The sequence below is a fragment of the Bos indicus x Bos taurus genome, chromosome 21, assembly GCF_003369695.1.
Source record: "Bos indicus x Bos taurus breed Angus x Brahman F1 hybrid chromosome 21, Bos_hybrid_MaternalHap_v2.0, whole genome shotgun sequence".
Lineage (NCBI taxonomy): Eukaryota > Metazoa > Chordata > Mammalia > Artiodactyla > Bovidae > Bos > Bos indicus x Bos taurus.
The window spans coordinates 37729342-37754741 of record NC_040096.1 but is presented as its reverse complement, the minus strand read 5'-3'; the positions used below and the strand labels follow the sequence as shown (position 1 = coordinate 37754741).

The following is a 25400-nucleotide window of genomic DNA, read 5'->3' as shown; positions in this document are numbered from 1 at the left end:
ACGCCTGGGGTCCTGCGATTCATGGAGTCGCAAAGAGTCAGACTCGATTGAGTGACTGAACTGAACTGATATTGTCCATGTTCCTTTCTTACTTTGGAATTAAAATCCCTTTATCTTTGATAACATAAAGTTGAGGACATGTATAATTTTCAAAGATAGAACCATGTCTGTAAAACTGTATTATATATAAACTAATATAAACATGGGAAAACATGATAAATGGTTATAATCTCAATAAAGTTCTCAGACACAGAATATTTTCTTTTAATGGAAATCCACTGATATTCACTTGTCAAGTCCTCTGGAGAGCTTCTAGAGACTGTTCTTTGCTATGAAAGTGCTGAGATATTTAGATTTCCTTTCTGAACAGGATAAAGTCAGTGGAGGCCTCCAAAAAAAAAAAAAGCAAAATAAATACGAAGGCAGACATCAGTGGATCTGATTTGTGGTAAAGTAGAAGGATTTTTTTTTTTTTTTTTACACTGGAGTACTTGTGCTTAAGTAGTGATTTTCTATAAATCTTTATTGATGGTCTAAGGATTCACTATGACTTGTGAATTGTAAAACTGTCCTAGAGAATTAAAAGGCTTGATGACTTAGAACATAATGTTACTCTATCTTCACTCACTGTGGCTTGTCTTATGATCCTTCCTTGAAGAAATTCTTACTGGCTATAACAGTATTCACTGACTACAATTCACAATACAAATACAGTTATGAATCCATGATGTTATTAATGAGATAAAAATATAGTTTAAATTTTCAAGAGATCCTAATTTTTGGAAGGATTCTGAACACGAAGCAGGAATAGAAAGACACAAAATATCAACTTCTCTTGGATATCTCCTCTCATTTTTTATCTCTAATACCACACACACATTAGGCAGCCAATATTTATTTTTTGCATGAATTGATTATTAATGTTTTGAACTGACCCTTCGACTTAATGCTCACAAGCTCCAGACTTCACTATTCTTGGAAATTCGACTCATGTTGCTAGTAAACAAAAGCTAGAATGTATAGCAATGTTAATTTGTACTTTAAAATCTACCTTCTGAAGGGCACTAACGTTCAGTTTAGACAAGGCACTGGGAGAACAGAATTATAAAGTCAGTCTTTTGATGAGTAAGAGCCAGAGTAGAAGGAATTGATATTTTAGCACACCAGACTTGTGTACATCATTTTTTTTTGTTTTTTTTTCCATATCCCTCATGGCATGTGGGATCTTAGTTCTCTAAGGATGGAACTCGAGCCCCCTGTGCAGTCTTAACCACTGAACCATCAAGGAGGTCCCTAGAATGTGTTTCTCATATTAGATACAATTGATTCTTGGGGCACAGAAGAAAGGCACTCCTAATGATGCTTTTCCCTTAAACTTCTACACCATTGTGCTTCCTTCCCCCTGAATCAACCCCCACAACCATCATGTACATATCCTTTCTTTACATGTGTCAACACTTTAAGATTGGATCTAACTCTTTCCTTATCTGGTCATGGCACAATTTAGCCTCCTAAAAAGGTTGCCTCTCCCTATGATTATCATTTGTTGCATGATTATAATTTAATTCTTACATCAAGTATACTGATGGTCTCCCTAACATCTTATTACCACCCTACATCTATAATCTTGTATATAAATATATGCATTGTGAGCATCTGATATCATGATTTCTTATCCCAGGTGGTTAGTTCTAAGCTGAATGCAGGAAAAAGCAGGAAAAATTTCCCCTTTTCCTCACTTCTGTTCCAAAAGCAAGATGAGGATATTCAATCCTAAAACATTTATTGTTGAGAAAAACATTCCTTTATATCTATAGGAAGCTACCATGTAACATTGAATATTTTAAAAAGTTATACTTATTACATACAAGTTATTTCTTCCTGACCTTTGCTAAATACACACACACAGCACCCCTCAAGAGATCCAATTTTTTTCTCACTTAAGATCTGATTTTTCTTTACTATATAGCTACATTTCTATGTTTACTACATATTTTGTCACACAGTGGGTATAAGTGTTTTACAGTTATAGGAGACACTGACATTTTACAAATGGAGAAATTGAGGCACAGGAGAACTGAAGAACTTTCTAGGGTTGACAATTTGCCAATAGTTCAACAGTAACATATTTATTTGTGTTACTCCAAGGTTACAGCTAATTAAAATAGAGTTATAAACTGGATCTGCGTATGTCAAAAGAAGTTAACTTTGAGCCATATTTTTGAAGTACTGTATACATTATTTTTTACCACATACAAAAATTAACTCAAAACAGATCATAGACTTAAATATAAAATCTAAAACTATAAAACTTCTAGATGAAAATAAAATAATTGAGTTCTAGTAGTATATTCTCTAATTTATAGAATGGCATATTTAACTTTTCTTTTTCAACCTTTATCTAATTTCAGCCTGCAGAAATATTGTGGAAATGCTTTAATAGATAATAAAGAATTATCATTCATTATACTCCTACACCCGCTATTTCTCTGGAATTTTAACTAACCTACAATCCTTGTTTGTTTTTCTTGCCATAAGCTCTACAAATAACAGCCAATCTTTGACTTTACTTATTGACATTCACATGTTTGCACTGATGTTAAAGCCTTTTTGAGGGATACCAGTCTAGGTGTACAGAAACTGCAAAACTGAACTCAAACTCTCTGGGATCTCTGGATAAAAGGACTGTAGAACCACACATCTCTTCTCTAAAATGTGTGCCAGTTTCTAAACCCCTTTCTGAGTTTTTCACAAGTGATGAGTCACAAGGCTGATCATTACAAAATCAAGAAGAGGAAAATGATATTTTATTTTCCAAGGGCCTATAAACCAGAATTCTAAATGTACTAGTTTTATCCCTATTGCAGCAAATGTAAAACACATTGAAACCAGCATACATTATTTCATTTATGTTAGCATGGCATGGAATTATTACTATTGTAATATTAATACCCTTTCACAGTATACACTGAATGACACTCTAACTTTTGGAAAAGTGAAAGTGTTAGTCACTCAGTAATGTCCTATTCTTTGAAACCCCATGGACTGTAGCCTGCCAGGTCCCTCTGTCCATGGATTTCTCCAGGCAAGAATACTGGAGTGAGTAGCCATTCCCTTCTCTAGGGGATCTTCCCAACTCAGGGATTGAACCTGGGTCTCCTGCATTGCAGGCAGACTATTCTTTACCATCTGAACTGTGGCTGACTACAAGAAGCTTTTGGAACTTTCCTAAAAATGGTATAAAGGATATATGATTTTAAATTCTATGCTGCTGCTACTGCCAAGTCACGTCAGTCATGTCCGACTCTGTGCAACCCCACAGACGGCAGCCCACCAGGCTCCCCCATCCCTGGGATTCTCCAGGCAAGAACACTGGAGTGGGTTGCCATTTCCTTCTCCAATGCATGAAAGTGAAAAGTCAAAGTGAAGTCACTCAGTCGTGTCCAACTCTTAGCGACCCCATGGACTGCAGCCTACCAGGCTCCTCCATCCATGGGAGTTTCCAGGCAAGAGTACTGGAGTGGGGTGCCATATACAGTACACTTATTTTACTTATACTAGCATTTTAAGATCAGAGTAATCCAATGATTACAGAAATTTTTAAAGTAGAAAAAAATGTTCAAAGAAATAGGAAAAAATATGTAAAATGTTTCAATTCAAACTTGTATTATTTTTCTAAGTATGTTTTCTTTAGGAAAGCAGCAAATAATAAAAAGATGAAGAGTGGCGAGAGCATTCATACTTTTAATAATTTACTTTGATTTAAAGAATTAATGCTGGCATTGTGGTAACAAAATGTCACATCGTATTACATACACATACCTTGCTTTGTCAAAGATAGACAATAAGACTATTGTCTAAGAATATTGACTATCTTTTTTTAAAAGATAGTGAGACTGAGCTATAAAACTAACTTGGTATAATGAAAAAACAAAGGAAGAGAATAAAATCAATTAATAAAACTTTCACAATATTGCACTAAATTTGTGACTTAAAAATCTCAAAGGTTTACGTTATGACACCCAAATTTCTGGGCCAGACATTGCAGATAGAGGATGACAAAGAGTAATCTAAGCTTCCATACAATAATCCACAATTTCTATTCATCTATAGCAAACTTAAAGTAATATGATATAGGGGCAAAACTCAGCTTAAAGCTCTTAAAATTAATAATACAACTGACTAAAAACAAAAAGGCTTAAAAGGAAAAGCCTTCATAATTTAATCAGAATGACAGCAAATGTGGCAAATAGTTGTACATGTAAAAAAGTGAATTTTCAATTGTTCTTTAGTACATGAGACAATCAAGAGATTTTTATAACTGATGATTAACATAATTGGCAAGTTCCAATTTCTCTGTTTGCAAACAAGCAGCTTGCATTTTCAATTAGAGATGCTGGTAGAGAAATAACAGTTTTGACTGTGAAAATCTGCTAATGAAAGCTGCTACTTCATGCTCAATGCATAGAAACTGCATAACTACTGCAGTGAATTGATATTCTTATACCACAGAACTTCACAAAGATATCAAAGGATGTAATTCATAGCTTAGGACTTCTCAAACAACTAGTGCTGAATGAGAAAGTGGCTGATCAAGATGAAAGACATGTCATGAGTGAATATGTACAAAGAATGCAAAACTAGGTGCTTTTAATTTATGATAAAAATTTCAACTACATAAGATTTCTCCTCCTAGATAAATATAATTAATAACCAAACCAACAGTAATATATTAAAAAGCAGCCCTATACCAGATCAAAAATAGACATAAACTATTAAATGATAAATGGAAATGTTAACACAAAATGTTGGTTAGGGTGAAAGTATATATCTATACAAGTATTAAAAAATTATCTACGGAAATTAGCTGCCATAACAGTGGTTCTAGTATTAACACTTGTACTTAGTATGTTGTTGGTGTTTAGTTGCTAAGTTGTATCCAACTCTTTGCAACCCTATGAACCATAGCTCACCAGGCTTCTCTGTCCATGGGATTTCCCAGGCAAGAATACTGGAGTGGATTGCCATTTCCTTCTCCAGGGGTCTTCCTGACCCAGGGATTGAACCTGCGTCTCTTTACCTTCTGAGCCATCAGGGAAGTATAGTTATATATAACTATTAATACACAATAATACACAACTATCTCCTACAGGATAATATTAACTTTATTTTCTGTATATGATATCAATAGCAGTTAATATCTTAGTTATAATATCATCAAAATCAAAATAGTTGATAACATAGATTGAATAATTTATCATAAAATAACAAGATATAAAAAATTACTATCATCCCTAATCAAAATCTGGGTAAACTGAGACACAGAGACATTTAGCAAGTTGATCAAGGTCCTAGAACTAAATAAATAATAGACCCAAAATATAAACTTGGTAGTTTGGAGCTATAAATGATTTAGCACAAAACCCCATTATTTGAAATAGCAGGTACAGCAAGGCAAAGAATCTGCAAATGGTTCCTTTTGTTTCCCTCTTAGTCAGGGACTTTTTCAGCCAACCATAAACTTGTGTGGCAAAGTAAAAGAAAAAAAAAGAAAGAATGAGGACAGATTTGCTTAAAACTCACGTATGATTGAGTACAGATTTCGGCTTTCAAGTATGGTTAATAAAGAAATATTTTGCTTCAGACCAACATTATTAGCTAGAAAACGTAAAAAGGAGTACATCAAGGCTGTATATTGTCACCCTGCTTATTTAACTTATATGCAGAGTACATCATGAGAAACGCTGGACTGGAGGAAACACAAGCTGGAATCAAGATTGCCGGGAGAAATATCAATCACCTCAGATATGCAGATAACACCACCCTTATGGCAGAAAGTGAAGAGGAACTTAAAAGCCTCTTGATGAAAGTGAAAGTGGAGAGTGAAAAAGTTGGCTTAAAGCTCAACATTCAGAAAACGAAGATCATGGCATCCAGTCCCATCACTTCATGGGAAATAGATGGGGAAACAGTGTCCGACTTTATTTTTTGGGGCTCCAAAATCACTGCAGATGGTGACTGCAGCCATGAAATTAAAAGACGCTTAGTCCTTGGAAGGAAAGTTATGACCAACCTAGATAGCATATTCAAAAGCAGAGACATTACTTTGCCAACAAAGGTTCGTCTAGTCAAGGCTATGGTTTTTCCTGTGGTCATGTATGGATGTGAGAGTTGGACTTTGAAGAAGGCTGAGTGCCGAAGAATTGATGCTTTTGAACTGTGGTGTTGGAGAAGACTCTTGAGAGTCCCTTGGACTGCAAGGAGATCCAACCAGTCCATTCTGAAGGAGATCAGCCCTGGGATTTCTTTGGAAGGAATGATGCTAAAGTTGAAACTCCAGTACTTTGGCCACCTCATGCAAAGAGCTGACTCACTGGAAAAGACTCTGATGCTGGGAGGGATTGGGGGCAGGAGGAGAAGGGGACGACAGAGGATGAGATGGCTGGATGGCATCACTGACTCGATGGACTTGAGTCTGGGTGAATTCCGGGAGTTGGTGATGGACAGGGAGGCCTGGCATGCTGCGATTCATGGGGTTGCAAAGAGTCGGACACGACTGAGTGAATGAACTGAACTGAATGAAACAAAAAGAAATATCTGGGAGGAAATCAGGAATGAGAGATCAAAATCAAAGAGAGAAAGCAACCACAAACAGGTTAATTGATACTCTGTTCACCATCCTGCCCCTTTGCATAATATAATTCTTTGTACAAAGCAATAGGCTAAAATCCACATTCAGCATGTATGCAGAAACCAGATGAATCAATAATCTTGCAAAAACAGACTTATAGTTGACCTTTAAGAGTAATAACCAAATCTAGTGAACAATGGAGTAACAGCTTTATAATGCTGAAATGAAATCATTGCAAGTATAGACTTCTGTAGCCAGTAAAAATATTCTTCAAAAGTGACAACTAAACAAAAATACTTGCAGATGATTAAAAACCAAGAAGATTCACTACCAGAAACCTGATATTACACAAATACTAAATCAACATCTTCACACAAAAGAGCAATGGTCCCAAAGTACAGAAATGCAGCAAGTGAATAGAGCGAAGAAAATAATACTATAAATAACAAATATAATAATGTTTAAAATATATGCATAATTTAATCCATATATGTTTAACATATATGCATGTTGTTGTTGTTTAGCCACTAAGTTGTGTCTGACTCTGCAACCCCATGGATTGGAGCCCACCAGGCTCCTTTGTGCGTGGGATTTCCCAGGCAAGAATACTGGAGTGGGTTGCCATTTCCTTCTCCAGGTTATCTGAACCTACGTTTCCTGCATTGGCAGGAGGATTCTTTACCACTGAACCACCAAGGAAGTCCTAAAATGTTCCAAGGCCATCTGATAAATGGTATCATTACATTATTATAAGTTAAGGATGCATATTATCATATATGGGTTCACTACCACTGTATGCACTAATACCATTAGCAAGATCTTTGTGTGAACAGAGTATCCTATCTCAGACTTATCTTCAAAGGATGATAGATGACAGAAGCTTAAGGATACCAATGGGGTACCATCAGTAGTGTCTCTTCAGTGGGAATTTTTACAAAACGTAAGCTAAATGTTTAGGTAAAACTTGTAGAGTGAGTTAGAAAATACCAATACCTGTAGGTCACGGATCAAGTTGGCAAAGTAAGGACACAGATCTCACCTCCCTGCCTGAACACATCAAAAATACATCTATATGTTGAACAATTCTCACTGAACACAAACTTGCAGAAGGACCCCTGCACAACCAAGGCTATAACCCATCTTGGTAAGGGAAGAAAGACATCAGGGACAGTCCCCTGAGGGGGAACTCAGAGGAAAAGGGAGATTACAGGGATGATCACCTCCCTGGGAAGTGAGCAATTCAATCCAAAGACTGCACATTGCAATCACTGAGTTCTACTTAGGGGAGACACAGGATTCCTCTTGACTGGTTGGAGGATCACTGGGACTAATAGAAGGAGAAGTCTAGATTCTACTCGTGAGGAGTATACACACAGACTTGCCCCCAAGGCAAGGTGGACAGAGATCTCCTCTAGTGGTTGCAGGGTTTCCTATGACTGCCTCCCGATCTGTGCCCCAGTCCAAGCTGACCAATGCTTTAGACCTACTCACTCTGTGTCACAGTGCAGCTCTGGATGTGGGGCAGTCAAGACTGGAAAAAAACACCTCACTGTGAGACAAAGAGGAGATCCAGTTCCAAGGCAGATCTGGTGGGTGAGTCAGCAGCCATCATTGGCCCTTATGTAAGCAGCTGTCAGCCAATAGGGTAGGAGGTCCCTGTAGAAAGAAAATCATGTGTGACTTTCTTAAGAGAAGCCATTTTGGGCCTATGTCATTTTGTGACCTAAGCCTGGCAAGAGAGCTTGCCTTTGAATAGGTCTCGATAATGCATGATTTTAAGGGAACAAAAAAAAAGAGAGAGAGAGAGAAAGAAATTACCATTGTCAGGAAAGAGAAATCACAATAGCAAAGATAAAAATATCATTTGTAAAACTCCCAGATCTCTTTCAGTGGTAAAGATTAGACTGAAGTACTCAATCACCAGATCAATGAGAACCTAAGGGATGTTGTTGACCTTTTTCTGACCCTTGTGACTTCAGTCAACTAAAGCTTAGACTGTCAACCACCCAAGCAACTTCATGAATACAGTCTTAGATTAAAATTTCCCGGATTGTGCTGTTTGGAGAGAAACTGCCTTGGGAAAGATCCGCAGTGTTCTCCTTATTCACTGCAAGTAATAAATTCTTTCTTCTCCCAGTCTTTGGCTTGGTTGTGTCTCTTGGCTTGACAATCAACAAGAAACAAATGCAGTTTTCAAGTAACAGCTTCTCAGAAGCAGCCAAGATTTCTGATACTGGCCACTCCACCACAACTCACAGACACATTTCAAGAGGCCATGTGGGCACCACCACCTGTACTGCAGAGGTCTCACACCAGGACGGGGGCAGCAGAGGCTGGAGGTAGTTCTGTGAAGAACAAAAGGGACTTACAATAGAGGTTGCATCTGTGCAGAGGTGTGGATGCCTGCACATTCAGTTCATTAGAACTGTCTGCAGGGGACACAAGACAAGAGCCCATACAAACCTCACTTACATCAGCAATCCCCCTCTTTCTAGCAAAGATCCTTGTGTGGGGAAAAAAAGAAAACACACACTTAAAGGAACAGAGCCAGCTTGGGTCTGATCCTCAGGGTTTCTGCTCGAGCAACTTGGGGTCAGACCCCACTTCCCAAAGGGCAGTGATGGCCACTGACCAGTCCAGCCTCACACCAAACATCAGCTCTAGGACCTCCATCTCCAGTTCTATCCCTTAACAAGGTGAGAGCTGCCAGCACGCTCTCAGGAAAGAGGTAAATTGCACCCACGTCAAATCTAGTTTTTCCTCCAAAGGCTTTAGGGACATGAAGTCTATATAAGGAAACTCCCACATAAGGTCACCCTTTTGAGATCACAAGAGGTCAATGTTTCACCCAAAGTCATAAAAGCAGAGAAAGTAAAGCAAAAATGAAAAGGCAGAGGAATGACTTTCAATTGAAAGCAAGATAAAATCCCTAAAAATTAATGAAACAGAAATAAACAGGTTTCCAGATAAAGAATTCAAAGTATTGGTTTAAAAAAAAAAACTGAATTGGGGAAAAAAACTGATGCACACAATGAACACATGAATAAGCAAATATAAAAAATATTTTAAAAGAACCAATCAGAAATTAATAATTCAGCAGTGGAAATAAAAAACACAATACAAGGAATGAAGAGCACATTAAGTGAAATAGGAGAACGCAGTAAGTGACTGAAAGATAGAATAATGGAAATGTCCCATCAGAACATTTTTTCTTTTCAAAAATAAAAGCAAGTTAAAAAAAAGAGAACAGTCTAAGACATCTATCAGATAAGAGTAAGCATGAATAATATTCATGTATAGTAGTCCTAGAACAAGAAGAGAGAGAGAGAAGGGAATTGAAAACATGAGGAAACTCTGGCTGAATTTCCAAAACCTGAAGGAAGAAATGATATGCAGATACACAAGCACAGAGTACAAAACAAGATGAACCCAAAGAAACCCACACCAAGACATATAGTTAAAATGACAAAGGTTAAAGACAGAGAATTTTACAGGCAGCAAGAGAGAAACAAAAAGTCATATATAAGGGGACCCCCATAAGGCTGGGCTAGCCTGGTGGCTCAGTGGTAAAAAATTCACCTGCAGTGTAGCTGACTCAGGAGACATGGGTTCAATCTCTGGGTCAGGAAGATCCCCTGAAGGAGAGCATGGCAACCCACTACAATATTCTTGCCAGAAAAATCCCATGGACAGATGAACCCAGTGGGCTACAGTCCACAGGGCCAAAGAGTTAAGACCCAATTGAAGCAATTGAGCATACATGCACATTATAAGGTTACCAACTGATTTCTCTGCAGAAACTTTACAGATCAGAAGGGAGTGGAAGTATCTACTTAAAGTCCTGGAAGGAAAAAATATGCAACCTAGGACACTCAGCAAAACTGTCAATTAGAGTAAGAGGAGACATAAACAGTTCATCAGACAAGCAAAAACTAGAAGAACTCAGCAACAATACACCTACTCTGAAAGAAATATTGAAGGTACTTTGCTAAATGGAAAAGAATCAAGAATTTATAGGAAAGGGAAAATTCCAATAGGAAAGGCTATATTAGAGATTGAAGGTCATTTAAATAAGCCAGCATAAAGACTTAAAGAAAACTGTAAAAGCAACTACTAACTAAAATAAACAGTAAAAGGATAACCATGAAGATGTAAAATATTACATCAAAAACAGAATCTGGGGGAAGAAAATAAAAATATATATAATATTTTAGTATGCATTTGAACTTGCTGCTGCTGCTAAGTCACTTCAGTCGTGTCTGACTCTGTGAGACCCCATAGACGGCAGCCCACCAGGCTGCTCCCCCGTCCCTGGGATTCTCCAGGCAAGAACACTGGAGTGGGTTGCCATTTCCTTCTCCAATGCATGAAAGTGAAAAGTGAAAGTGAAGTCGCTCAGTCGTCTCCGACTGTTAGTGACCCCATGGACTGCAGCCTAACAGGCTCCTCCGTCCATGGGATTTTCCAAGCAAGAGTACTGGAGTGGGGTGCCATTGCCTTCTCCGGTACCCAATATAGGAGCACCTAAATATATAAAGTGAATATTAACAAACAGAAAGGGAGAAGTTGACAATAGCAGTAGGGAGTTTTAACAGCCCACTTACAGCAATGGACAGATCATCCAGACACAAAATCAATTAAGGTAAAAGCAGTTTTAAATGATACAACAGACCAGTTGGACATTCTTATTTTCTAAATAGGAAAAGGGGTACATCAAGGCTGTATATTGCCACCCTGCTTATCTAACTTATATGCAGTGTACATAATGAGACACTCTGGACTGGATGAAGCACAAGCTGGAATCAAGATTGCTGGAAGAAATATCAATAACCTCAGGTATGCAGATGACACCACCCTTATGACAGAAAGTGAAGAAGTACTAAGGAACCTCTTGATGAAAGTGAAAGAGGAGAGTGAAAAAGTTGGCTTAAAAATCAACATTTAGAAAACTAAGATAGTGGCATCTGGTCTCATCACTTCATGGCAAATAGATGGGGAAACAGTGGAAACATTGGCTGACTTTATTTTTGGGGGCTCCAAAATCACTGCAGATGGTGACTGCAGCCATGAAATTAAAAGATGCTTGTTCCTTGGAAGAAATGCTATGACCAATATAGATAGCATATTGAGGAGGAGAGACTTTACTTTTCCAAAAAAGGTATGTCTAGTCAAGGCTATGGTTTTCCAGTGGTCATGTATGGAAGTGAGAGCTGGACTGTAAAGAAAGCTGAGCACAAAAGAATTGATGCTTTTGAACTGGGGAGTTGGAGAAGACTCTTGAGCAAGGAGATCCAACCAGTCCATCCTAAAGGAAATCAGTCCTGAATATTCATTGGAAGGACTGATGCTAAAGCTGAAACTCCAATTCTTTGGCCACCTCATGTAAAGAGATGACTCATTTGAAAAGACTCTGATGCTGAGAAAGATTGAAGGTGGGAGGAGAAGGGAACAGCAGAGGATGAGACGGTCGGATGGCATCACGGACTCAATGGACATGAGTTTGAGTAAACTCTGGGAGTTGGTGATGGACAGTTAGGCCCAGCGTGCTGCAGTCCATGGGGTCACAAAGAGTCAGATGCAACTGAGTGGCTGGACTGAACTGAAATTATGTCCTAGAGGAATTAGGAAAAGAAGAACAAACATAGCCTAACATCAGCAGATGAAAGGAACAAAGATCAGAGGGGAAACAGAGATAAAACAACAGGAAAGATCAATGAAACTAAGCACTAGATTTTTTAAAACATAAATAAAATTGATAAACCTTTAGTTAGGCTTACCAATAAAAAAAAGGATCCAAATAAAATAAGGAATGAAAGAGAAGAAATAGCAACTGATACTACAGAGATATAAGAAATCATAAGTGAATACTATGAAGTTCCATCCTAACAAATCAGACAATCTAGAAGCAATGAACAAATTTCTAGAAACATACAAGCTGACAATACTGAATCAAGAAGAAACAGACAATTTGAACAGAATGACTAATAGCAGTGAAATTAAATTTGTAATAAATTAAACAAAATTAACTTCCCAACAAACACAAGTCCAGGATCAGATGCCTTCACAGAGGAATTCTACAGAAGATATAAAATAAGTACTAATACCTATCCTTTTCAAAATACTCCAAAAACCAGGAGAGGATGGAACATACTCAAATTAATTGTATTAGGCCATCAATACCCTGACATGAAAACCAAAGCATTACAAATAAATAAAACTGCAGGCCAATATCTTTAATGAATATAGATGTAAACATCCTAAATAAAATATTAGCAAACTGACTCAATCCATAATATAGAAAAAGGATCATACACAATCATCAAGTGGGATTTATTCCAGGGACACAATTACTCAACACTCACAAATCAGTATGATACACCACATGAACAAAATGAAGGATAAAAATCACAAGAGCATCTGAACAGATGCAGGAAAACCACTGAAAAAATTCAATACCTGTTCATGATAAAAACAAAAACCAAGCCTCTTAACGTGTGCATGGAGGGGACATATCACAATATAGTAAGGACTATTTACAATAAACTCATAGTTAACATCATACTCAATGGTGAAAAGCTAAAAGCATGTAATCTAAATTCAGGAAAAAGACAAGGATGCCCACTTCTGTCACTTCTATTTAATACAGTACTGGAAATAATATGCACATCAGTCAGACAAGAAAATGAAATAAAAGGCCTTCAAATTGGAAGGGAAGAAGTAAACCTGTCATATTTCCAGATGACATGATATTTCATATAAAAATCCTTGAAGTCTACCCCAAAACTCTTTATAACTAACAAATGAATTCAACAAAGTTGCAGGATACAAGATTAATATACAGAAATCTGTTGCAGTTCTATACACTAATACTGAATTACCAAAAAGACAAAGTTAAAAAAAAAAAACTCATTTAAAATCATATCTAAAAGAATAAAATACCTAGCAATAAACTTGAGACAAAACACCTATGCTGTAAAATCTATAAAACATTCACAAAGGAAACTGAAGATGATACAAAAATGGAAAGAAAATGACTGTACTACTCACACACCTACAGATTTAATGCAATCCCTATCAAAATACCAATGACATCATACACAGCGGCTGACTCTTTGTGATCCCATGGACTGCAGCACACCAGAATTCCCTGCCCTTCACCATTTTCTGAAATTCACTCAAAGCAAAGTGATGTCTCTTTTTTAATAGGCTGTCTAGGTTTGTCATAGCTTTCATTCCAAGGAGCAAGCGTCTTTTAATTTTGTGGCTGTAGTCACTGCAGAGATTTTAGAGCCCCCCAAAATAAAATTTGTTACTGTTTCCATTTTTTCCCCCATCTATTTGCCATGATATGATGGGACCTTAGTGATGGGATGCCATAATCTTAGCTTTTTTTTGTTTGTTTGTTTGTTTTTTGGCTTTCTCTAGGTTTATTAGGGAGATTATTACAAATGTGTGACTGAGATTTACAGGCATGATTTCATGGGTTCAAACAGGAAATGGAGAGTTAACACTGATACGCAGCCTTCTCAATACACATAGAAGTAACACTTCTACAGACTGCAATGGAGAAAATCTTGTTTCAGATGGCTTGGTTTGGGGCTTTGCCGCAATGTCTCATTATATAATGAAAGCACCAATTTGAGGGTTTCTCACAGTGATTTGAATTTCAGAACATTGCAGAACATGACTTGGTAACTTTATTCTTCATATAAATAAGGCATAACCGGATGTATGTACTAATGCTGAAAATAACATCCTACCAAAAGCATAAATACAAGTATTTGGGCAGATGCTGGAAGTTAAGATGTACTCATTTCTGCTTACAAACAATTATGGAACCCATGATTTCTGCATTTTTTCCCCCATCTATTTGCCATGATGTGATGGGACCTTAGTGATGGGATGCCATAATCTTAGCTTTTTAAATGCTGAGTTTTAAGCCAGCTTTTTCATTCTCCTCTTTCATCCTTATCAAGAGACTCTTTAGTTCCTCTTTGCTTTCTGCCATTAGAGTGGTATCATTGGCATATCTGAGGTTGTTGATATTTCTCCCAGCAATCTTGATTCTAGCTTGGGATTCATCCAGCCTGGCATTTCACATGATGTACTCTGCACAAAAGTTTAACAAGCAAAGTGACAATATACATAGTCCTTTCCCAGTATTGAACCAGCCCATTGTTCTATGTCCAGTTCTAACCATTGCTTATTGATCTGCATACAGGTTTCTTAGGAGTCAGGGAACGTGGTCTGGTATTCCCATTTATTTGAGAATTTTCCACATTTTTTTGTGATCCACACAATCAAAGGCTTTAGTGTAGTCAATGAAGCAGAAACAGATGTTTTTTTCCTGAAATCCCTTTGCTTTCTCTATGATCCAACATGTGTTAGCAACTTGATCTCTGGTCCCTCTTCTGTTTTAAATCCAGCTTGTACATCTGGAAGTTCTTAGTTCACGTACTGCTGAAGCCTAGCTTGAAGGATTTTGAGCATTACCTTGCTAGCATGTGAAATTAGCACAACTGTGTGGTAGTTTCAACTCTCTTTGCATTGGTTTCTTCGGGATTGGAATGAAAACTGACCTTTTCTAGTCCTGTAGTCATTGCTGAGATTTCCAAATTTTCTGACATATTGAATGCAGCATTTTGACAGCATCATCTTTTAGGATTTGAAATGCTCAGCTGGAATTCTATCACCTCCACCAGCTTCATAGCAATGCTTCCTGAGATCCATTTGACTTCACAGTCCAGGATGTCTGGCTCTAGGTGAGTGACCAAACCATTGTGGTTATCCAGGTTATTAAGACATTTTTTCATACAGTTCTTCTGTGTATTCTTGCTGCTTCTCCTTAATCTTCTGCTTCTTTTAGGTCTTTGCTGTTTCTATCCTTTATTGTGCCCATCTTTGAATGAAATATTCTCCTGATACCTCCAACTTTCTTGAAGATATCTCTAGTTTTTTCCATCCTATTATTTTCCTCTATTTATTTGCATTGTTCACTCCAGAATTTCTGATTTCCTGCTAAATTCTCTGAACTGTGAACTATTTAAAAGAGCCAAAAGAAACAAGCAACCTACATAAACAGAAATGGATATAGAAGAAGTGGTATATATGCACAACGGAATACTACTCAGCCATAAAAAGATGAAATTCTGCCATTTGCAGCTACATGGATTTACCTAGTGATTATTATACTTAGTGAAATCAGTCTCAGAAAGTCAGATACTGAATAATATTGCTTATAGGTGGTATGTAAATTATAATACAAACAAAGGCATATAGCAAAACAGAAACATAAAGATATAGAAAATAATCAGTGGTAACCAGTGGTAAGAAGAAAGTGGAAGGCATATGTTAAACAGACAGGATTAAGAGATAGAACCTACTAGAAATAAAGTTGATAACCAACAAGGGTACACTGTATAGCATAGGGAATGATAGCAATTATTTTGTAATAACATTTAATAGAATATAAACTATAAATCTCAAAAAATCTCAAAAATGACAGAATGATCTGTTTGTTTTCCAAGGCAAACCATTCAGTGTCACAGCAATCCAAGTCTATGCCCTGACCTGTAATGCTGAAGAAGCTGAATTTGAATGGTCCTATGAAGACCTACAAGACCTTCTAGAACTAACACCCAGAAAATATGTCCTTTTCATTATAGGGGACTGGAATGCAAAAGTAGGAAGTCAAGAAATACCTGGAGTAACAGGAAAATTAGGCCATGGGTACAGAATGAAGCAGGTCAAAGGCTAACAGAGTTTTGCCAAGAGAACACACTGGTCATAGCAAACACCCTCTTCGACAACATAAGAGTAGATCCTACACATGGACATCACCAGATGGTCAACACCAAAGTCAGACTGATTATATTCTTTGCAGCCAAAGATGGAGAAGCTCTATACAGTCAGCAAAAACAAGACTGGGAGCTGACTGTGGCTCAGATCATGAACTCCTTATTGCCAAATTCAGACTTAAATTGAAGAAAGTAGGGAAAACCACTAGACCATTCAGGTATGACCTAAATCAAATCCCTTATGATTATACAGTGGAAATGACAAATAGATTCAAAGGATTAGATCTGATAGAGTGCCTGAAGAACTATGGACGTATGTTCGTAACAATGTACAGGAGGCAGTGATCAAGACCATTTCCAAGAAAAAGAAATGCAAAAAGGCAAAATGGTTGTCTGAAGAAGCCTTACAATAGTTGTGAAAATAAGAGAAGTGACAGGCAAAGGAGAAAAGGAAAGACATACCCATTTGAATGCAGAGTTCCAAAGAAGAGACACGAAAGTCTTCCTCAGTGATCAGTGCAAAGAAATGGAGGAAAACAATAGAATGGAAAGACTAGAGATCTCATCAAGAAAATTAAAGATACCAAGGGAAATTTTCATCCAAAGATGGGCACAATAAAGGACAGAAATGGTATGGACATAAGAGAAGCAGAAATTAAGAAGAGGTGGCAAGAATACACAGAAGAACAATAAAATAGATCTTCACAACCCAGATAATCATGAAGGTGTGATCACTCACCTAGAGTCAGACATCCTGGAATATGAAGTCAAGTGGGCCTTAGGAAGCATCACTACAAACAAAGCTAGTGGAGGTGATAGAATTCCAGTTGAGCTATTTCAAATTCTTAAAGAAAATGCTTTGAAAGTGCTGCACTCAATATGTCTGCAAATATGGAAAACTCAGCAGTGGCCACAGGACTGGAAAAGGCTGGTGTTCATTCCAATCCCAAAGAAAGGCAATGCCAACAAATCATTAAACTACTGTATAATTGCACTCCTCTCACATGTTAACAAGGTAATGCTCAAAATTCAAGATGGGCTTCAACAGTACATGAACCATGAACTTCCAGATGTTCAAGGTGAATTTAGAAAAGGCAGAGGAACAAGAGATCAAACTGCCAACATTCGCTGGATCATCAAAAAAGCAAGAGAGTTCCAGAAAAACATCTACTTCTGCTGCATGATTATGCTAAAGCCGACTGTGTGGATCACAGCACATTGTGGAGAATTCTTCAAGAGATGGGAATACCAAACCACTTGACCTGCCTCCTGAGAAATCTGTATGCAGGTCAAGAAGCAACAGTTGGAACTGGACATGGTACAACTGACTGGTTCCAAATCAGTAAAGGAGTACGTCAAGGCTGTATATTGTCACCCTGTTTATTTAACTTATATGCAGAGTACATGATGAGAAACTCTGGGCTGGGTGAAGTACAAGCTGGAATCAAGATTCCCAGGGGAAATATCAATAACCTCAGATATGCAGATGATAGCACCCTTATGGCAGAAAGCAAAGAAGAACTAAGGAGCCTCTTCATGAATGTCAAAGAGAAGAGTGAAAAGATTGACTTGAAACTCAACATTCTGAAAACTAAGATCATGGCATCCAGTCTCATCACTTCATGGCAAATAGATGGGGAAACAGTGGAAACGTTACAGACTTTATTTTTCTGGGCTGCAAAATCACTGCAGATGGTGACTGCAGCCATGAAATTAAAAGACACTTGTTTCTTGAAAGAAAAGGTATGACCAACACAGACAGCTTATTAAAAAGCAGAGATATTACTTTGCCAACAAAGGTCTGTCCAATCAAAGCTATGGTTTTTCCAGCGGTCATGTATGGATGTGAGAGTTGGACTATAAAGAAAGCTGAGCACTGAAGAATTGATGCTTTTGAACTGTGGTGTTGGAGAAGACTCTTGAGAGTCCCTTGGACTGCAAGGAGATCCAAACAATCCATCCTAAAGGAAATCAGTCCTGAATATTTATTGGAGGGACTGATGATGAAGCAGAAACTCCAATACTTTGGCCACATGGCGTGAAGAACTGACTCATTAGAAGAGACCCTGATGCTGGGAAAGATTGAAGGTGGGAGGAGAAGGGGATGACAGAGGATGAGACAGTTGGATAGCATCACTAAATCAATGGACATGAGTTTGAGCAAACTCCGGAAGTTGGTGATGGACAAGGAGGCCTAGCATGCTGCAGTCCATGTGGTCACAAACATTTGGACACGACTGAGTGACTGAACTGAACTGAACTGAAACTATAAACGTACTGAATCACTATGTGAAGTGAAGTGAAAGTCACTCAGTTGTGTCCTCCTCTTGCGACCCCATGAACTATATATACAGTCCATGGAATTCTCTAGGCCAGAATACTGGAGTGGATAGCCTTTCCCTTTTCCATAGCATCTTTCCAACCTAGTTATCAAACCCAGGTCTCCCACATTGCAGGCAGATTCTTTACCAGCTGTGCCACAAGGGAAGCCCAAGAATACTGGAGTGAGTCACCTATCCCTTCTCCAGCAGATCTTCCCAACCCAGGAATCGAATGGAGGTCTGTGGCATTGCAGGCAGATTCTTTACCAACTGTGCTATCAGGGAAGCCTATTGAATCACCATGCTATAGTTCTAAAACTAGTATTGTAAATCAACTATACTTGAAAGAAAACAAAGAAACATCAATTTATATAGTGCCTACTAAAAATCACACTTTTAGTGTAAGAAACGATAAATTAAAATGTAAGGATAAAATATACATTGTAAGTACAGTAAACTAAAGAAGGTAATTTTTAAAAGGCAATTTTATTTGATAAATAGGTTAAAATTAGAAATTAAGAGGAATTTATGACCATTAGAAAATAGGAATTTAGAAATAATATATATTCAAATTATAAGAATTTAAAACTGTAAAATATGAAAAAAATCCAAATCTGAATTACAGTAAGAAATTTTTAAATTATTTTCACAATAACTGTTAGTACATGCAAACAAAAATATAAAAATATAAAGAAAAACTGAACAATGCAATTATCAAGCTTGACCTATTCAATATACCTAAATCTGCATAATCAAGAAAAAACAATGCTCATTGTTTCAAAATGTGCATGAAAAATTGACTATATAGAAGCCACAAATTAGATCTCTAAAAGCTTCAGTATAAACTGAAACACCAAGAAGAAGAAAATTAGATAATCTCCAAAAGAAAGGATGTTAGCAATATATATTAAAATAATCCTTGGATGAAAAAAACTTTTCATTGGTAGTTATAAGACATTATGTAAAGAATAATAAAAAAGTATATATTAAAACTTATTGATTATATCAAAGTTATTATAGTAATACTGTATAGCCTTAAAAGCACACAATAGCAAAAAATGAAAAGATGAAATAAGTGATACTTCAGGAAATTAGACTAGGATGACATATTAAAGCCAAAATATAGAAAGAAGTTAACACAAAGTTGGAGTTAGTAAAGGAAAAAATTTACTGTAAACAACATCAAACCAAAATTTTGTTTGATGAAAATATTAATACAACAAATAAACTCTTTAGAAGTCTGATTTTTTTAAAGGGTGAGAGGAAGAGGAGGCACAAATTTCTAATATCAGGAATAAAGAAGAAACATCATATAGCCTATACAAAGCTGATGCTCAGTCGTATCTAACTTTTTGTGATGGCATGGACTGCAGCACACCAGGCTTCCCTGTCCATCACGATCTCCGAAAGTTTGCTGGAACTCATATCCATTGAGTCCGTGATGCCATCCAACTACCTCATTCTCTGTCATCCCCTTCTCCTCCCACCTTCAGTCTTTCCCAGTATCAGGGTCTTTTCTATTGAGTTGGCTCTTCGCATCAGTGGCCAAACTATTAAAGCTTCAGCTTCAGTCCTTCGAATGAATATTCAGGAGTGATTTCCTTTAGGACTGACTGGTTTGATCTCCCTGCAGTCCAAGGGACTCTCAAGAGTCTTCTCCAACACCACAGTTCAAAGGGATCGATTTTTCAGCACTCAGCCTTCTTTATGGTCCAGCTCTCATATCCATACATGATACTGGAAAAATTATAGCACTAACTAGACATTTGTTGGCAAAGTAATAACTCTATTTTTATGCTGTTTAGGTTTGTCTTAGCTTTTCTTTCAAGGAGCAAGAGTCTTTTAATATCATGGCTGCAGTCACCATTTGCAGTAATCTTGGAGCCCAAGAAAATTGTTTGTCATTGTTTCCCCATCTATTTGTTATGAAGTGATGGGACTGGATGCCATGACCTTTGTTTTTGAATTTTTAAAAATTAATTAATTGTTTTAATAGGAGGCTAATTACTTTACAATACTGTGGTGGTTTTGCCATACACAGACATGAATCAGCCAGAGGTGTACAAGTTACCCCACCCCGATCCTGAACCCCTTCCCACCTCCCTCCCCACCCCATCACTCTGGGTTATTCCAGAGCACCGGCTTTGATTGCCCTGCTTCTTGCATGGAACTTACACTGGTCATCTATTTTACATATGGTAATATACATGTTTCAATGCTATTCTCTCAAATCATCCCAACCTCGCCTTCTCCCACAGAGTCCAAAAGTCTGTTCTTTACATCCGTGTCTCTTTTCTTGTCTTGCATATAGGGTTGTCATTACTGTCTTTCTAAATTCCATATATATGCGTTAATATACTGTATTGATGTTTCTGACTTACTTCACTCTGTATAACAGGCTCCAGTTTCATCCACCTCATGAGGACTGACTCAAATGTGTTCTTTCTTATAGCTGACTAATATTCCATTGTGTATAAGCCAGCCTTTTCACTCTTCTCTTTCATCTTCATCAAGAGGCTCTTTATTTCCTCTTTGCTTTCTGCCATAAGAGTAGTGTCATCTGCATATCTGAGGTTATCTGGCAATCTTGATTCGGCTTGAGCTTCATCCATCCTAGCATTTCACATGATGTACTCTACATATAAGTTAAATAAGCAGAGTGACAATATACAGCCTTGATATACTCCTTTCCTAATTTGGAACTAATCTGATGTTGCATGCGCAGTTCTAACTGTTGCTTCTTGACCTGCATACAGGTTTTTCAGGAGGCAGGGAAGGTGGTCTGGTATTCCCATCTCTTTAAGAATTTTCCACAATTTTTTGTGATCCACACAGTCAAAGGCTTTAGCATTGTCAATGAAGCTGAAGTAGGTGTTTATCTGGAATTCTCTTGCTTTTTCTGTGATCCAACAGATGTTGGTAATTTGATTTATGGTTCTTCTGCCTTTTCTAAATCCAGCCTGAACATCTGGAACTTCTTGGTTTACATACTGTTGAAGCCGAGCTTGGACAATTGTGAGTATTATTTTGCTCAAATTGTGTTTAGAATCAAAATTCATACCCATCAGAGATGCTCAGAGGGCACAAACAAAACCCTTGTGTGCACCAGGACATTAAAGTTAATATGATACTAACATTTTCATAAAATTAGAAAATGTACTAGGAAAATCTAAAATTGCTTAAAGAATCAATCTGAATAATTCTGTATTTAGTATAAAATTTTCTAAAGGTAATCAGTCCTGAATATTCATTGGATGGACTGATGCTGAAGCAGAAACTCTAATACTTTGGTCACCTGATGCTAAGAACTGACTCAATGGAAAAGACTCTGGTGCTGGGAAAGGTTGAAGGCAGGAGGAGAAGGGGACGACAGAGGATGAGATGGTTGGATGGCATCACCAACTTGATGGACCTGAGTTTAAGCAAGCTCCAGGAGTGGGTAATGGACAGGGAAGCCTGGTGCACTGCAGTCCATGGGATTGCAAAGAGTTAGACACAACTGAGCGACTGAACTGAATTTAGTGTAAAATTATATTTGTAAATAATTTAAAATATTCCTACAGAGTCTATCTTAGCCACAAATGTCTCTACCAAAGTCTTTTTAACCACAGATGTTTTTTCCAATTATTTTATGAAAGTATTAAAGAGATAAGAAAAATCACATACGTTATACTATAATATCAAAAAATGTGGAATATTTGCTAGTTATTTTATGAAGTGAGGACAACAATGACAAACAAAATTCACAAGTTCATTACAATAAAGAAAAACCACAGTTTAATCACTATGGTGAATATGCAAGGAAATTATAAAACAAAGTATAAACAAATTAATTCCAGGTGCATATGAAGAGGATAATATAGTATGACTTGGTACATATTTTCCCCACAGACAAGATTAATTTAACATTCAATAAATCAAACAATTTGGCACATTAATTTTATATAGGATTAAAAAAACATAATTTTATTTATTTATTTATTTTTTTTACAAACATCCTGCCTTTTTCCCAGTCTTATGGAGAAAGCATTCAATATCTCACCATTAAGTATAATTTTGTCTGTAGGATTTTTTGTTGTTGCTGTTTATCAAATTGAAGAAGTTCTGACTAATTCTATTTTTCTAAGAGTTTTTTCCTAAATAGAGGTTGAATTTTGTCAAGTACTTTTTCTGCATTCATGTATATTATTGTGTGATTTTTATTTTTTACCTTGCTAATATGGTACATTAATTACATTAATTGATTTTTGAATATTAAACCAATATGACATCCCTAAAATAAACTCCATTTAGTTGCAGTGTATAATTTGCTTTATACTATAGAATTCATTTGCTAATATTTTAAGGATTTTTGTCACCATCCGCAGTGATTTTGGAGCCCAAGAAAATAAAGTCTGTCACTGTTTCCATTGTTTCCCCATCTATTTGCCATTTAATTTGTCTTTAAATAGTTAATAAAAATTTCCAGTAAAACCATCTAGACTTATAGATTTATGGATTAAAAAAACATAACTTTAATAGATATAGAAAAGGCATATTATAAAAGTCAACACATTTAATATTATAAAAACTTTTAGTCAACTATAATTAAAAAGGTGCTTTAACTGAAAAGAATAACTATAGAAATACATATATCAAGTTTTATATTTAGTTGGTGAAATTTGGAAAGATTTTCCATAAATGATATGAAAACGTCCAGAATCTCCATGAACACTGTCTTGGGAAATACTAAAAAAAGAGTTATAATATAGGAAAAAGAAAAAAAAAAAGTAGAAATTGGGGGAAAAGATGCTACCATCTTTCATAGGTAGCAATTTTGTATATGTAGAAAACCTTAAGTAGATTATAATTAATAAATGCAAAAAGACTTCTGGACAAAAGATGAATAACATCCATTTGTTTATGCATACAAACATACTTATACACACTAACATGAGCAACTCACTATTTTCAGCCTCAAATCTGCTCTGCATAAAACAAGATATTTAACTGTTTAGGGCCTCCATATCAAGGCTGGGAATTCCAGGTCACCGTGAGAGCGTCACCCACAGGGGCAAAGCAGGAAAAAGTGTGGTTTAGTCGAACATCTGTCTCATTGACAGCCTCTAGCATGCAAGGAGTGTAAATTTCCACAGCTGCCACTGGCCAAAGAGCTGTGAACTGTGTGCCAAGGAGAAAAAGCACAGCACGTGTAGGGCTCTTGCCATACATGAGGGAAACACAGCCCTGGCCCCAGAGACCAGACCGGGCAGACCGAGCCCTCCAGCAACCTGCCAAGGCCTCTCCTGGTGGAGAGAGCACTGCATTTTTCCAGAGAAAGGAGTCTGTCCCTCACCTGTGGGAACCTGAGCACCCATGCCTGTCTGGAAATTTTCTTTTCTTCATCTTTGTATCCTGAATCTTTATCAATACATGATTTGAGAAAAAGGACTATGTCTTAGTCATCATTTTATATACAAAACACAGTATTTGAAAAGAAAAATGTTCAATAAATACTAAATGAATAACAACAACAACAAAAAAAAACAAGATATTTAACTATTCTCTGATCCTCTGGTCCTCTTGTATACACATCACTTAAATATCTGAAGAAAACTCTCCTTAGAAATGTAGAAACCCATATACTCTTGCTTCATAGAACTTCAGAGGTCTCTTTTACCTTTCTACAGTTGGTTTCTAAATTTCTTAAAAGCTCCAAACATCTGTGATTTCACGATTATGATATAGTCAGATCTATACACTCTCATGTATATATGTATATATGTGAACATTCACCATTCATTTCGGGCCTCCTATAACACCCTAATACATCATGGTCACCCTATATTCCTAGAACATGGAAGTAGCGTTTCACTCCTTTCAGACTTACTGAAATATTATATTGTTTACAAAAGTATCTAATTAAATGAGTGCTAATAATTTCTTCCAATAATTTACAATATCTCATGAGGATAAATCTATCTACTCGTGTTATTATGCATGATAATTGCATATTATACTGTATTATGTGTACGTATACATTTTAAAAATTTCTACCTATTTCCCTTTTAAGATTCTATTTGTTGTTCTGTGTCACCTAATGTATATTTACTACATATCTTACTGAAACTTGGCTTTTTAAAAGCAATAGTGTTACACATAAATCAAGGATTTAAAATAAATACGACATTTCCTTACACAGAGGGAAAATATGTTTAAGAAGGTAAAATGGATTCATTAACCAGGATACAGGTTTTTAAGTAAAGCATGACTGAGTTGTTTAATAGAGTAAAGCCATATTTGTAGTACCATAGAAGCTCCTGGTGTTAAGAAGGATTAATGTACTTAAACATACTATCCGTTAAACTCCTGCTTTTAGGATATTTCTTCTTTCTCTTTTTTTATTACTTGGAGTACAGGTACCCTACACATCTACCATGGGCTTTGAAAGAAATGTAGAATTATCTTCTCATTTTGCAAATGAAGTCAGAAACCATCTCCAACTGATTAATAACAGTAAAATGCATGGGGACTCAGAGGGATGCAAACACGAACTGCATCTGAGAAGGTGTGGCCCCTCTACCGCCCTTGTGACATGGGATCGTTTTGAAAGGTGATAGAATCTTTTGTCACTGACAGACATCAGGTACCATCAGTAAACTCACCTTGAGT

General features: G+C 36.8%; 1 pseudogene; it reads right to left on the bottom strand.

Annotated features, from left to right (window-relative positions):
- The window catches only part of LOC113879593, a 135783-nt pseudogene that overhangs the window by 38440 nt on the left and 71943 nt on the right, over positions 1-25400 (bottom strand).